Below are 14,400 nucleotides of genomic sequence, written 5' to 3' on the forward strand. Positions count from 1 at the left end.
TGCTTGAAAAATGAAGGCTAGGATGACATGCCTCAGCTGGAGGAATTGGAACTGAAGAGCTGAAGGCCTCAGCTCGGGCCCCTTCCTCAGCAGCACAGGAAGAAGAGCCTGGACTTTCTAGAAACCAGGAATAATACCCAGAGACAAAAAGGCAAATCAAATTACAGGACTTTGAGGGGAAGTATGTGGCTCCATTAAAGACGTATCCATTAGAGAAGTCAACTGACTAGCTGCAATTATGGCATTGCCTCTACCACTACTAGATAAATACTGTATGTAGAACAAACCCAAGCCTAGTTGTTGAAAATAACTGTTTTGATTTACCCATCTTTTTCCTTGTCCCTTGACTTTCAGCATTCCTTGTCTCCTTGCCTAATTTCCTGTCAACTTGATCTGGCCTGCTTCCTGAGTGCCTTCTGTTTGGATTTTTGCATCCTGTGGTAGTGATCTATGGATTGACTGTGTCTTGAACGATGGTTGTATTTTTGCTTGTTCTCCAACTCTTGCTCTGTCTCCTTTGTATACTGACTTAGGTTGGCCTTGGATTTGCCTTTCATAACCTTCACAGAGACTGTCTCCTATACTGTCACGCAGGCACTTTCCTCCTCAAATCAGGACAATAGTATACTGGGTATCATACTGAGCACTAAATTCCTGTGGAGCGCGACACCTGAAGAAACAGGTGCACATTTCTGAAGACGACATGATTTTGAAAAGGTGGAGGAAAAGATGCTTTGTTGTGAACATAGGTATCCTGTTGTGGCCACCAACTTTTTTGGTGGAAACAGCAGAGGATCAAGGAAATCGATGTAAGCCTTTAGCCAGCTGTTTTACCTTCTTCAGTCTGCCCTGGCTTGTTCATTTTAGGAGGAGGTCCAAGATGCTCTGTTCTTCTAGCCACCTCTAAAGCCAGTGTTGATTAGTGCCAGATTTGGTGAGGGAAAAACATGCCACAGAGATCCAAAAAATGATGCTTTTTGAACTTAGCATTCACATATTTCCTCCTTCTGTAGAAATAATCAAAGCAACATACAGTAACACCAATACAATAGGACAGAGAGTCAAAAATAAGTTAAATCAAATAGATATTTACACAATGTGTGTGTGTACTTGATGGAATATTGTACTGCTGTCGTGTCACCTCAGGGAAGGTACTATAAAATGGAGTCTGTTGTGGAGAAAGCAAACCTTGCCCATCAGTTTCTTCTCCCCTTGTTGATTAATGGCTGCCTTGAATGCTTCCAAATGACTGAGGAAAGTTGCTAGATGTGGGTTCTATTCATCCATCCAAGGCTCTCTTGTGATCTGATTTCCCCTTCTCTTTCTTTCATCTACTTTTGCTTCCTCTTCCTGTTTTCCTGCCTGCCTGCAAGAGAGTGCCTGGCCTGTTTGATGATTCCTCCTCCCAGTCATTGCCAGTACCTCTCCCTTGCTGTTAATGGTGGTACAGAGCAACTATGCTAGGACAAGCTCCTCTAGTTTATGGGCAGCAGTGGTAGCTTGAAGGCAACTTATACCCAGCATATCTCAGTTAAATCTAAGCAGTCATACTGGGGGAAAAAGTTCAGTGGGTCTCAGTGCAGAATCTTACAATTTTGGCACTGTGGCCCAGAAGGCTCTTTTTTTCTTACAAGTTTAGTTGGGGGTCAAACTAGATGGCTTGTTTTAGAAACAATGCTACTTGAAGTGGAAGGGCATCAGTCTTAGCATAAATTTTCCCCTCATCTGTATTGTACATGTTGGGTTGCTTTGTTTTGAGATTAATCATCAGGAGGTAAACATGGGCTTAACATGCAGATCTCATTGCCCAAGCATGTGGCTCTGAAGAAATCCCACTGGAAAGACAAATGGGCTGATGACAATCTCTTAAATGCAATCCCCTTAATGTTGACTCTCCATCTCACTAGTGAGTGGGACTGCATATATGGAATTGCACATAATTTGGAAATGACACAGAAGCAAAGCTGTCATTTGGGGATCATTTATAGGGACTTCTGTGCTGGGGCACAGATGAGAGCCCTGACAATGTCTATCTTCTCTTCCAAATGGCTCTGCACGGTCCTAGAACTAGAGGGGTGGGATGGCAAGTGTCCTTCCATCCCCAGTCTTTTCACTATAGTGTTGTTTCTCCTTTTTCAATATCTTAGAAGCCATAGGTGCTATGAATTAATGACATTATGCATATTTTTTCACATATGCTGATGCAAGATTTGTTATTAGCATTTTTACTTGTGTGGAGAATATTATCTGAAAGCAGATATTACTGATTTGTGCTCGTACAGTGGTGCCCCGCATTACGACGATAATCCGTTCCTTTAAAATCGCTGTACAGCGAAATCGTCATCATGCGAAAAAAATCCCATTGGAATGCATTGGAAGCCCATTAATGCATTCCAATGGGGAAATATCTCATTGTGCAGCGAAGATCGCCCATAGAGAATTGCCGATCAGCTGTTTAAAATTGCTGTCTTCTGAAGCTTCTGTCTGGAAAACAGCCATTTTGCGAAGAGAACAAAGAGTTCACAAAGCAAGGACCTAATCAACGTAAAGCGGATTTCCCCCATAGGAACCATTGTTTTGCAATCGCAATAGCGATCGAAAAAAGCCATTGTCAAGCGATTTCGTTGTTTACCGGGGTAAGTGTCTGGCGGGGCACCACTGTATTTTGTATTCACTTCAGTTTTTATTCTGTGTGTCTTAAGTTTCTTGGTCTTTTCAGGAAGATTCTTGGTACTGAAACAAAGTTAACAGTTTATGTAAAATAATAAATCTCTATTTTGGGGGATATTTTTTGCTGTTGGTGTGCAACAGTAAGTCATCAATTTGAGGTTTTGCCTCTTCTCCAGTGTGTTTTACTCTCTGCTGTTGCTCCTCCTTCCTTTATGGAAGTGGATGTAGCTTTAGCTATCCTACTGTCTTTGCACATCAGCTTGGTTAGTTAGGGCATGAATCCCAGCTGGTGGTATCTAAATTGTTATTTGCACAGACGTTTGTGGTTAGGAGGATGTGCACTTTCTAATCTAGCCTTTGGCCAGAGTAAAACAACTGGCATTATAAGCAGCACCAAACTGGTGCTCTAGACAGAGAAAAGGGTTTATTTATAGAGTGTTTGTAGCGTATTTTGTATTAAATAGTTGTGTAACAGGATTTACAAAATTTTGCTTTGAATGAAACATTTTACTTCAATAGAAATAAAATCAAGACTGGCATGATTCTATGTACAAGCAAGTAAATATGAATGGTGGAAAGCAAGAGTTTCTGTCTGATCCCACATATAACTGCAGGGGGAAGGTTCTAAACAGTTGTAAAATTCCATGGATGGTGAACCACTGATAAGCTTTTGCTAAAACTGTACTGTTATTCTTCCAGTAGTAATGGGCAAGTGCTTCATAGCTGAAGCCGCTGAAACCCGTATCAGACTTCATGATTTGTATCCAGTGATGTCTTTCTGCCAGTGGAAGGGACACATCTGGTGAGAAAAAAAATGCCACTTTCCCCCTACAATCCCAACTAGGACCTCCTTCTCAGATCTGTTCCAGAGAGGGATATCTCCTTTAGAGATTTATAGAAATACAGATTAGTACAGTATCCAATACCTATGCTTAGTTTCAATTTCTGGTGGAATGTGATCTTTCTGGACTACCATTAGACAGGACCCTAAAATATCTTAGCACAGTCTCCCCTCCACCCCTGCTTCCCTTAAAGTGTTTTGGACTGAAATTTGTATCTTGCCTAACAATTGGCAAAGTGGGTTGCAGCTCAATTAATCATATGGAGGGAGTCAGGTGAAGAAAGGTATTCTAGATCCAGTGCTGGCGATTTTTAAAACACAGTTTTTATCTGTAATTTCTTCTTGATGTGGAATACCTTATTAGTTAAGTAATTGTGTTAATTATATTGTTTTTGCAGTATAAAGTATTCAGAAGTGCTTTACCAATCCCTTCTTCTGGTGGTGTGCTGGGGCTGTGTAGCATAAGCCACATAGGAGACAGAGTGTGTAAACCTACCACCCACACGTATCCTGAGTAATCTCAGCTGAGCACTCTCCGAAACACAATGGGAACTTGAAATTGTAACTCCTGGCACTCCAACTCCAGTCATGGTCACATCAGCAGAATTTCTCTCTGTGGTTATGGGACTTCTGTTCCTGTCGTGCTTTGTGGTCACATGGTATTCATTTCAGGACGTGTGTCCCAGTGTGCTTCGGGGTTACTGAGTCATTTCTTTCAAATTCAATAAGCACCTAGACCAGGCTTGTCCAACCCGCGGCCCGAGGGCCGCATGCAGCCCCAGGTCAGCTCGTAATGCGGCCCAGTGCAATTTTGTATGTTTAAAGAAATTCCAAAGTTTCAAGTTACACTGCTGGCACTTGTGGCCAGAATGTGGCCGGGGCATGTCACAACAGTAGAGGGGGAGAGAGGGAAGGAAGGAGTGGGAGGGGAGGGGACAGGGGGGCTGCGTGACTGCATTGCGCCATCCCCGTCAATAGGTGGACCCCCTCCTGGCCCCATAAAGCCACCGGAGTCGAAGCTGGCAGCCTCTGCTGTCTGAGATCACAGCTGCCGGTAAGCGCGCTTGGAGCGGGGTTGCGGAGGACGGCTAGGGCTGCCCCCCCCGCGGCCCAAACTAAATGTAAAAATAAAAACCGTTTAAAAGGACATGCACACTGACAGTAGTTCAAAAAAGTTGCAATACAACTGTTCAAACACGCAGCAACACAACATTTTTTTTAAAAAAGATCTGCAACGAAAGAAGAAGAAGCCTCTGGCCAAGTGAGAAATTGTTTACCATTAGCATGCTCACCAGGTAAATGATTTGCTAATGGCTGTGCATCATGTGACCACAAATTTATGAGACGAACTCAGTGGGGGATAGGAAGGCACCATCTGGCTTGTGTGACCATGACCTTACTGAACTATACCAGCTCTGATGTGGAATGAGCCTGCTCTAAATAGTCTACTGTTTCCAGGAGGATGCTAGAGGTTTTCTTTTTCTTTTTCTTTTTCTATTTTGGCTCTGTACAAAATAAAGTTATTAGAAAATTGTAAAATAAAGTGGTAATCTGCTAGGGTGTGATGTAACAACATACATTCTTATATAAAAACCATTGTTTACATTATTGGTTAGGAATGAACTTGCTTGTTTCTTTGCTGCAAACAGAAAACACTAAAAGGAGGGAGAAATGGGTTCCCATACCTGCTTTATTTTTAAAATGTTGACTTTTATTCCCATAAAGTTACATCTTTATTGGAAATATCCTCTTTCTGCTCTGTTTCTACCTCATGCTTTGCTGTGTTTCCTTCATTTAGAGAGGAAACCAGAAGGAAGGACTGATTAAGACTCCTCAGGTTCAAACTGAAATTAATTTGCGTGTGGGAGCTAGTCACGTGAAGTTCATGCCTTGCAAAGATACAGCAGCACAATGACTACTGTATATTGAAATGCATACGCAATGTTTTGACTTGTATGGTAGATGAAAAAACTTGAATGTTGTGCAGCAGAACCCAAAATGTTACATTTTGTACAAAGTTTTGGACAAAAAAGGCAAGGAAGTTCTGAAGTGCATCAACTGCCCAAACCTCTCATAATCACATTGAGTGGGGAGAACGCTTCTGTACTGTTTCATTTCTACCAGTTTGAACGAAATGAGTATCCACAACCTATCTGGGTTTTCATAGAGCAGCTGGGATGTCTCTATATTCTCTCTTTTTTAAAAATACCATTGGAAATGAACTTGAGTATATGTGCAACCAGGAACTCCAAAGCTTGTAACTCACTTTTGCTCATTATCTCAAGTCCGTTTTAGTTCATTTTGCATTTCCAGAGCATTCTAAATCTATCTGTCCCTTCTTGTCTTAGAACAGATAATGGCCATGCCTTCATTTTATTGTCACCCCCTGCAGATGACAAAGAATCTGTACTTTTTTTTTTTTTTGCATCTTTCTCCCTCTTGCTTTCCAATCATAGCTTCTGATTATGTGGTGGATCACTGAACAAGATTAATGAAAGTGCTTACCAAAGATATGTGAACCATCTTCAAAAAATAGAAGCTCCATCCCTTCAAAATATAATGTCTCTGCTTACAACAACTTCAGAACAAATATATATTCTAGTATCTCCCAGTTGTTCTTAACCAAACCTAAAGCCTCTCATAGCAGCCACCGTAAAAAACTGCTGCACAATAGTACCCCAGATGTCACCAGGTCAAATTAGAAATCCAAAATATGAACAATAATAAAATATATAAATAGTAATATGAATAATAATAGTTTACAAATCTAAAAAGGATGCCAAACATGTTTTCTCAGTTTTTTTAGTGGCTTTCTTTCTTTCATTCTTTCTTTCGTTCTTTCTTTCTTTCTTTCATTCTTTCTTTTATTTATTCATTTATTTATTTATTTTCACAGTGTAAACATGTAACAGTGTAAACATGTAACAAATAAAAATATAATTCAGCACACACAGTTAAAAATTTTAATTGCAATTAATTTAGAAATAATATTACGCTTTACAACAATTTTTATTATGCTTTACAAGAGCATAATAAAATAAACACTAAATCAGTACCAAAGACTAGCAAGAGGTGTTATAATATTATTTATAATTTTTGTATAGATTTGTGATTTCTGATATGACCTGGTGATAATCAGGTCTCTGCATTTCACTTGTGTATATGGTGTTCTGAGAGGATTTAATAGTGTTAACAGACCTTGGAGCTATTGAAACACATATCGTTTGATATTTCTTTTTATTTATGTTAAATTTCTGTCTATATTAATTTCTGTATATTTTGTTTTCTGAATTTTCTTTGAACTAGAAAATGCCCCAGAAATCTGGCAATGTATTTTTTCTTATCTGTCTAGATGAAGATTAATGTAGATAATTAGTTATTAATGTAGTATTCCTAAATATTTTTTATCTTATGACTCAAAATAATAGGATTATGACAGAATATAGACTGTGATATATAGAGTAAAACAACAACAACAACAACAATAATATGGATGTAATACTGCTTCCACATGGACGTGGTGGTGCTGCGGGCCAAACTGCAGAAGCCTGTGCTGCAGGGTCAGAAGACCAAGCAGTCGTAAGATCGAATCCACGCGACAGAGTGAGCTCCCGTCGCTTGTCCCAGCTCCCGCCAACCTAACGGTTTGAAAGCATGCAAATGCAAGTAGATAAATAGGGACCACTTCGGTGGGAAGGTAACAGCGTTCCGTGTCTAAGTCGCACTGGCCTTGTGACCACGGAAGATTGTCTTCGGACAAACGCTGGCTCTATGGCTTGGAAACGGGGATGACCCCTAGAGTCGAACACGACTGGACAAAAATTATCAAGGGGATTCTTTACCTTTACCTTACTGCTTTCACAGTATTCAATAGAAGTATTCCAGTTTCAATGGTTGTTGTAGGTTTTTCAGGCTGTTTAGGTCCTACAACCACCATAAGATCCTGGCAGTGAAAGCCTTTGAGAATATATTCCAGTTTCCTTCTGCTGCATTTCTTTGTTCTTACATAATGTAAGAGTTCATCTAGTGGCCAAATGCCACAATTTATCAATTCAGTCTTTCAGAGTAGTAAGCTAGCTGCAAGTTTTGTAGTTAACCGTAGTTTAAAAGGGAGAATATGGGGTCTAAAAGACATTTTATATAAAAAGTTCTTCTGTATTGTAAATTCTTTTTTATGGATGTAAAGATCTTAATATACACATGGAACACACCCATATAAGATGATATTATTTAAAAAAAGCCTACTTAAGTACCACGGGGGTGGGGTTGTTGTTGTTTTTTTCTTTTTGAGCTTTTGCAAGCACAGTGAATGTAATGTTGCAGTTTGCTATAGCAACTACTTGGAAGGCAATTAATACTATGCCAAAATGGAATTTTTTCCAAAAGAGGCCATTTTGAGAACAACAGGAGGAATGTGAGACTTCTAAACAGTTAAGCAATTAAAAAAAACAACACAAAACTTAAAAGAATGAGCAAAGCAGGATAATAATCTTAAATTTCAGGGGAAGAGTTTACACTGCATCTGCATTGCTACTTGTGGCATTAGGCAGAGGTATGGAAAATTTTCTTTCTTGGATTATAACTTCCCAGATTACGAGCTGGAGTATTCTGGGAGTTCGACTCTTAAAATATAAATTTTCCATATCTCTACTGCTAAGAAAATATTACATACCAAGTGAACATATACCATTCCATTATTTATTTAGTTGATTAATTCCCTAAAGCAATTATTGCATTACTATTTTTAGACAATTAAAGGAGCCAGATCCTAATGCTACAGGTAGCAGCTGTCAGGTTGTCCTGAAAAGCGCCACAAACACTTTGCAGCTGCTAATCATCTGATCAATAGTTGAGTTGTAGCTGTTTGACCCTTGCTGGTGAAAATGGTGAGGCTTTGACTTCTTACAAATAGGCTTTCTTTACGTGAGGGATAAGGAATTCATGACCTTCACATGGTAGATGCAAACTCTCATCAGCCCTGGCCAGCATAGTCAGTGGTGAAAGATTATGGGAGCTGAGAAAACATCTGGAGGGCCACCGGTACCCACCCCTGTTTTACAACATACTTAACCTGCCTCCTAGTCACCTCCTGGTTTTCCAAAAATACTGTAACTTTAGGGCATTTTTTGCACTGTACATTTTTTTCTAGAGCCAGCCTATGTAGCCTTGGGCAATCTGTGCAGTCCCATGATGCCCTCAGAAGAAGGAAATGGTAAATCATTTCTCTGTGTTCTCTACCTGGAAAATCCGAAAGGGGTTACCATAAGTCAGAATTGAATTGGCAGCACGTGATTATTATTTTATAAAATGCATACATGGATGATTAGTTTTGAACATCATTCCTTTGCTATTTTCTCCTATAAACATTAGGGTTGAAGACCTTCAGCCATAATTCCAAAGGAGACATCCATATCTGGCTTTCATGCCTGTTTTGCATTGCAATACCTGTGTTTAATTGGAAAACTTCTACTTTCTCTTTATTGATTTGAAATAATCCTACACCTGGGAGCCAACAACAAAGTACATAACATCTTTAATTGAGTCATGTAAATTACACTGTGTTAAAAATAAATGAGGATTATATTGCTGTAGTTGCTGAAGTTTCCCTTAAATTTGTTCCCTAAAATAGGTGCAGAAGATTCTAAAGAGCCATTTTAACTGGATTGATGAACCAAACAATCTTGCTGAGGACCACAGGTAAGAAACTGCTACATGGTGTTTCCAGTTTTTAAAATAAAGCTGCGCTCAGAAGGTCTTAGTTCTGCATCTTAAGAAGTAGACTACAGTCCACAAAAGCTTGCAACAAGTAAAACTAGTCTGCTAGTCTTCAAGATGCTATAGGACTCTTTGTTAGTCTTGTTTTTGCATGTTGAGGTTCTGGTCGTTGGCTTATTTCCTTCATAAACAAAAATGAAATTTGAAAAAAATTCTCTCATACAAGAAAAGTGCAACAGAAACTTATAAACAACAAAGTTTCTTATCTGGAAGTTGAATCAGATAACCACACCTGGACGACTGAGAATCTTCATAGAACAAATACTACTTTAAAGTCCAACAGGTTTTATTTGTCATAAGGATATAGTTTTCCTACAGTAAATTTGGGTCTGGTCCACAACAAGCACTTTCCCCATTTCTTGTGCTCTGATGATACAAGTATTTTTCATGCTGTCCAGATAATGCAAGGTACCAACAGTGACAAAGTGTGACAAATACCTGGGCTTTTTGTGTTTCTTCTAACCACCTCCTGCAAGAGGGTTTCTCCCTCTGGTGTTTCACTCTGCACTGGGCGGAGTTCAGTTGGCAAGAGCTTCTTTGGTTATAACTTTTCCATTTTGGTGCTAATCTACTAAAGATATACATGAACAAAAATTTAGCAAAGAAGATAATTTTGAAGGGTTACCTAACCAGTTCATGAAAGAGCTGTTTAAATGGTTGATTTCAAGAAGTGGAAGAAGGGAATGATGCTGCCAAGGGCTCCCATCACCTCCCCATTTTAGTTCTAATCTCTCCCTCTCTCTCTCCCTCTCTCCCTCTCTGTCTGTCTGTCTGTCTGTCTCTCTCTCTCTCAGAGAAGCCCAAGGTTGGTGGCAGAACTGGATTTCCTCTGCCAAGTCTGCTACTGAGTGAATCTGTGCTCACACACTGAAAGGGGGAACCCCATGGTCATCTCTCCATAGGAAGCAGCAGTGATGATTCAACAACCCCTGAGGAAATAGCAACTAGAAACTGGCTGTCCCTCCCAGCTGGTAGGAAACAAAAGGTCCAAGTCAGCAGCAGTACCAGCCAACCTCTCTGTTTTTTCACCCACTGCTTTGGAGCAGAGCACCAGTTTCCAGAAGGAACTTTCCTGTCATATTCTCTTGTCCTCCCTCCTCTCTTAACAGAGGATGGCTGCTGCCAAGGTATCTTTTAGCACTAATCCACTATAAACAGAGAGAGAAGACAAGAGAGCACAGAAGATCATTTTAAGTGTTTTTAAAGGATTTTTGAAATATTTTGAACAGTTTCTTGAAGTGATATAGATTTCTTAAAAGAGAAGTAGGGTTTTAAGAATGTGGACAAAAATTCCAGAATGATCCATAGTCAAGTGACAGCAACCAAGTGAGGAGAAATAAATGTTTAGTCTGGACAAGCCCTAATGTGGTTATCTGTCTCTCCCCCCCCCCCCCATTGCAGAAAGCCAGTATGAATTATTTGCAGCAAGTTTTGGGCTTACATACTTCTTCTCCTTTCCTTTCTTTCCTCTTTCTGAGGAGATGGAAAACTTCCACTTCAAAGTTCAGCTTCCAAATTTGAGGAACTACAGTTTGTTTAGTTCAAACAAGTTTGCATCACAGATTTTGGTTTCAGAGCTGGAATTGTTTAATTAACTAGCATTGAAACAAAATGTTGCTTCTCCAACTTTGGTGTCCTGAGGAAAGTTATTTCTTTTAAAACAAGAAGCAGATACTTATGACCTTCTTTTCTGAAAACCAAGAGGAGAGGAAAGAGGACAGAAGTTTGAGAGTTGCTACAGTTCACCATGGTTTCCTGTAAGGTCTGAACTGGCTGAAGTCTCTTTCTAGTGTTAATTCTGCTTACAATTATAATTTATCTTGTAATTTAGCAAAGGCTTTAAAAAACGAACAGCTGGAAAACATAAACATTAGTCCAGGAGCAGTGGGGCTGTGAGACACATATAGCTTGATCTATAGTCCATTGAACTTTCAAAATATATGGATCATCTAAGTTCTGAATGTGAAGTTGTTAGTTCCTATCATTCTTTTTGACTGTTTATGTACATAAATTAGCTCAATGTGCATTACTTTTGATATGTTTAAAAACTGATGACAAAACAATCAGTTTCTGACACTTTAGCTATTATAGAATCTATCATTTCTGATAGTTGCCAAAGAAAGAATCATAAATATGAGTCTTCACATCTAAACCTTAAACATTCTGTTTAACAGTCTGATCCCACCCAAAACTGCTTGAGTTATATATCAAGCTAGGGGTGATTTTTGAAGCAAAAGGCCTGAATTATTTCTAATGTGGAATCAAATTGTGTGAGCCACAGATGTCTTAAAGAGGGGAACTGTTGGGGTTCTTACAAGCGTGTTCAGGTGTCACAGCAATCCTAATAAAGTAGGTGCATTGTCCACATGTAGAGATGGGAAGGCCTTGAAAAACATCCAGAAAAATTGGGGGGAAAAACAGGGTTCCTCCCCCATTTTTTTCCAAAGCCGTCGAATGTGGAATGTTATTTTACAATGATAAATAATATGTCTATGATATGGCATTTGAAGGATATAATGAAAGACATTAATGAAAGACTTCTGAGACTTTATGTATTTGAGTTCTTTTAAGAAATCTGAATCACTTCATGCATCCTCTTATCATGCAGGGAGAACATATTCTTTAAGAATGCCTGAATGTAACTAATACTTCGAAGACTGAATGTAGTGCTAACTTCTCTTCTTTCGTATTGGTGCATAATACTGGGGCATAACTTCATGTTGGGGAAACACTCATATGCAGTCATGGGATAAAAAGTGCACACTCTTTTCATTCTATGGTCTTATGTAGCAGGAAATAATAAAAATAATATGGTCTTTAGCAAATCTGAAAATTAGGTAAATACAACCTCAGATGAAAAACAATACATAACATGTTACACCATGTCATGATTTATTTAACAAAAATGAAGCCAAAATGGAGAAGCCTGCTAAGGACTAGATGATTTTTATTATGTCCTGATATATAAAACCATAGCATTCAAAGACAGTGTACTTTCTTTTTCACATGACTGTATGCTGGTGGGCATGGGCGCTTCTGAGAATCCTAGCAGCAACTTTTTAATTGCCAGCTAGAAGTAACTGAATGTTACCTGGTTAGCTTCTGTATGTGTGACACGGCAATAGAATTATAGCCTCTCTCTTCAGGACAGTTCCACAGGTTATGCAAAGAAACATTTTCAGTCTTAAATGCATCACTTCTGAATGCTGTTAATGCAATGTTCCAGAGCTGGGCCACAAAATTTCACAGTGGCAACACCAAAGAATAAGGATGATGTTCCAGCACGGCTTGGAAGAGGCAGCATGATTGGCTATTGTTGCAGGAGGGAGGCAACATGACTTCAAGTTGTTACAGTGACTATGGTTTATCGGGGGATCACTTCTTTTATTTATCATTTTATTTAAAATATTTTTACCTTGCCTTTCTCCTTAAAAAGGACAAAAGGTGATTAATTATAACTGGCAACTAGGTGGATGTACCTGCCCTGATATGTTTCAATCTTGAACTTATCAGAATGTATTGCTTTAGAGGTCAGTTAGGCCGGAGCATCACAAATTAGGTATTGAACATAAAATATTGCCATTTGGAAAATGTATTCAGTGTAACCTTTTAATTAGAATTATATTAGCAGGAAATGTTGAAACAAAGATGTCAGTCACTTGCAAGAATTACTTTAGAAATAGTTGTGTGGATGCATTAGATAGAGCTAAAACCTATGAGGAAATCTTACTTTCCCACTTGTGTGTTTTTCTGTGCCTCCGGATTTCCCAAGAACATATTCAACATCTGTTAGACTTATTTTAATGCTCTGTTGTGGTTTGGGAAAGTCTGGTTCAGTATTCATACATATTTGTATCTCCTTCTACTTCTGCACAGAAGGGAAGCTCAGTTATCTCCAGTGTAACGTTTCCTTGTGAAAGAGAACTCATAAAAATGTCAAAATATCATTTTCAGAGTTAAAAGTCTTACCTTACAAGACCTCAGAGAATAAACATTCTGCAGACCACAGGCTGAAACAATAACATTACCCCCCCCCCCAAATCTTTTCCTAAACTGAAACATCTGTTTGGTGAAGTTCTCTGTAAAACCCCAAAGCTTGCTCCCTCTCCTTGTTTTAGATAGTCTAAATGCTGTAATGTGTCAAGACCACCCATCTTTACCACTAATTCTTCAAGTCTAGCCAAGTGGTTGAGTATGAGGTGGGATGGGGGATGGGGTGGGGAAGAGGCAGGACTGAGCATGCTGAGGGGAAAGAATGGAGCGCCTGGAGAGGAAGCAAGATAACATCCTATCCAGGCATAACATCCTGTCCTGTGCTTCTGTGGTAATTGTCTGAAAAAGATAACAGAGGCAGTATCTCTCCTATTCTCCCAGCACTTCTGAGAATATTCAGTGTTCTAAGAAAATGGATATGTTCATGTAGTACCAATGAGTGAACACTACACATAGAGAGACAAAAGGTAAACAAACACATGGGGCTATTCTTCTGAGGCATGCAGTCCATGCTCCCCAGAAAGCAGCATAAGGAGAGATGACAGAAGGGACTTAAATAGGAAAATCAATGAAATGAGATGATAGCTTGCAGCATTACTACAAGGTGTGGCTAGTGTGGCAATCACATTATCTTGGAGAAACATATTAAAGAGTTTCACCTCTTCCTTAAAGCAGAATTTGAAAAAAAAAATCAGCTTTCATTAGCATTTGAGTTTACAGCCCTTCTGTGAATTGAGGTTTAGGCAGATAGAGCTTTTTAGCCTTAGAAAACTATCCGTGATCATGAGTGGGCCAGTAATGGCATTCTTCCTCTCCTTGAATGTCAGAGACATGCATGTGGTTAGATTTTAGGGTGCACATTTTTGATTGCCTTAATTTAGGCAGTGCTGCTTGGTGGTGGCAGTACTGATATAACATGTGCTGCTGCTCCCAAGAAAGTAGATGTTTAATATTTGCCAGGTGGTTTAGAATGCTGTGGAACAATTATTCAGTGCAAAAAGTTTCAAAAGTCTTGACTTTGTTGTCTGATTTCAATGTTAGCTATGAAGAACTTGTAGCTGCAGAATGATTAGGCCTGGTGAATAAGAGATACATCCATTAATGAGAATGTATGAAATGGC

At 39.2% G+C, this 14,400-nt stretch overlaps 1 protein-coding gene across 19 annotated transcripts in view; it reads left to right on the forward strand.

Annotated features, from left to right (window-relative positions):
- HIVEP2 (HIVEP zinc finger 2) overlaps positions 1 to 14,400 on the forward strand; it is a 170,723-nt gene that overhangs the window by 104,224 nt on the left and 52,099 nt on the right. For 5 of the 19 annotated variants that reach the window (XM_078383301.1, XM_078383302.1, XM_078383297.1 and 2 more), the window contains exons 2-3: positions 9,141 to 9,208; positions 10,081 to 10,413. The exons of 2 other annotated variants lie outside the window; for them this stretch is intronic. The gene's annotated coding sequence lies outside the window, so the exon portion shown is untranslated. The remainder of the gene's footprint in view (positions 1 to 9,140; positions 9,209 to 10,080; positions 10,414 to 14,400) is intronic. 12 more of the 19 variants (XM_020813758.3, XM_078383299.1, XM_072995894.2 and 9 more) reach the window with 3 other exon arrangements.

The sequence above is a fragment of the Pogona vitticeps genome, chromosome 1 (genome assembly GCF_051106095.1).
Source record: "Pogona vitticeps strain Pit_001003342236 chromosome 1, PviZW2.1, whole genome shotgun sequence".
Classification (NCBI taxonomy): domain Eukaryota; kingdom Metazoa; phylum Chordata; class Lepidosauria; order Squamata; family Agamidae; genus Pogona; species Pogona vitticeps.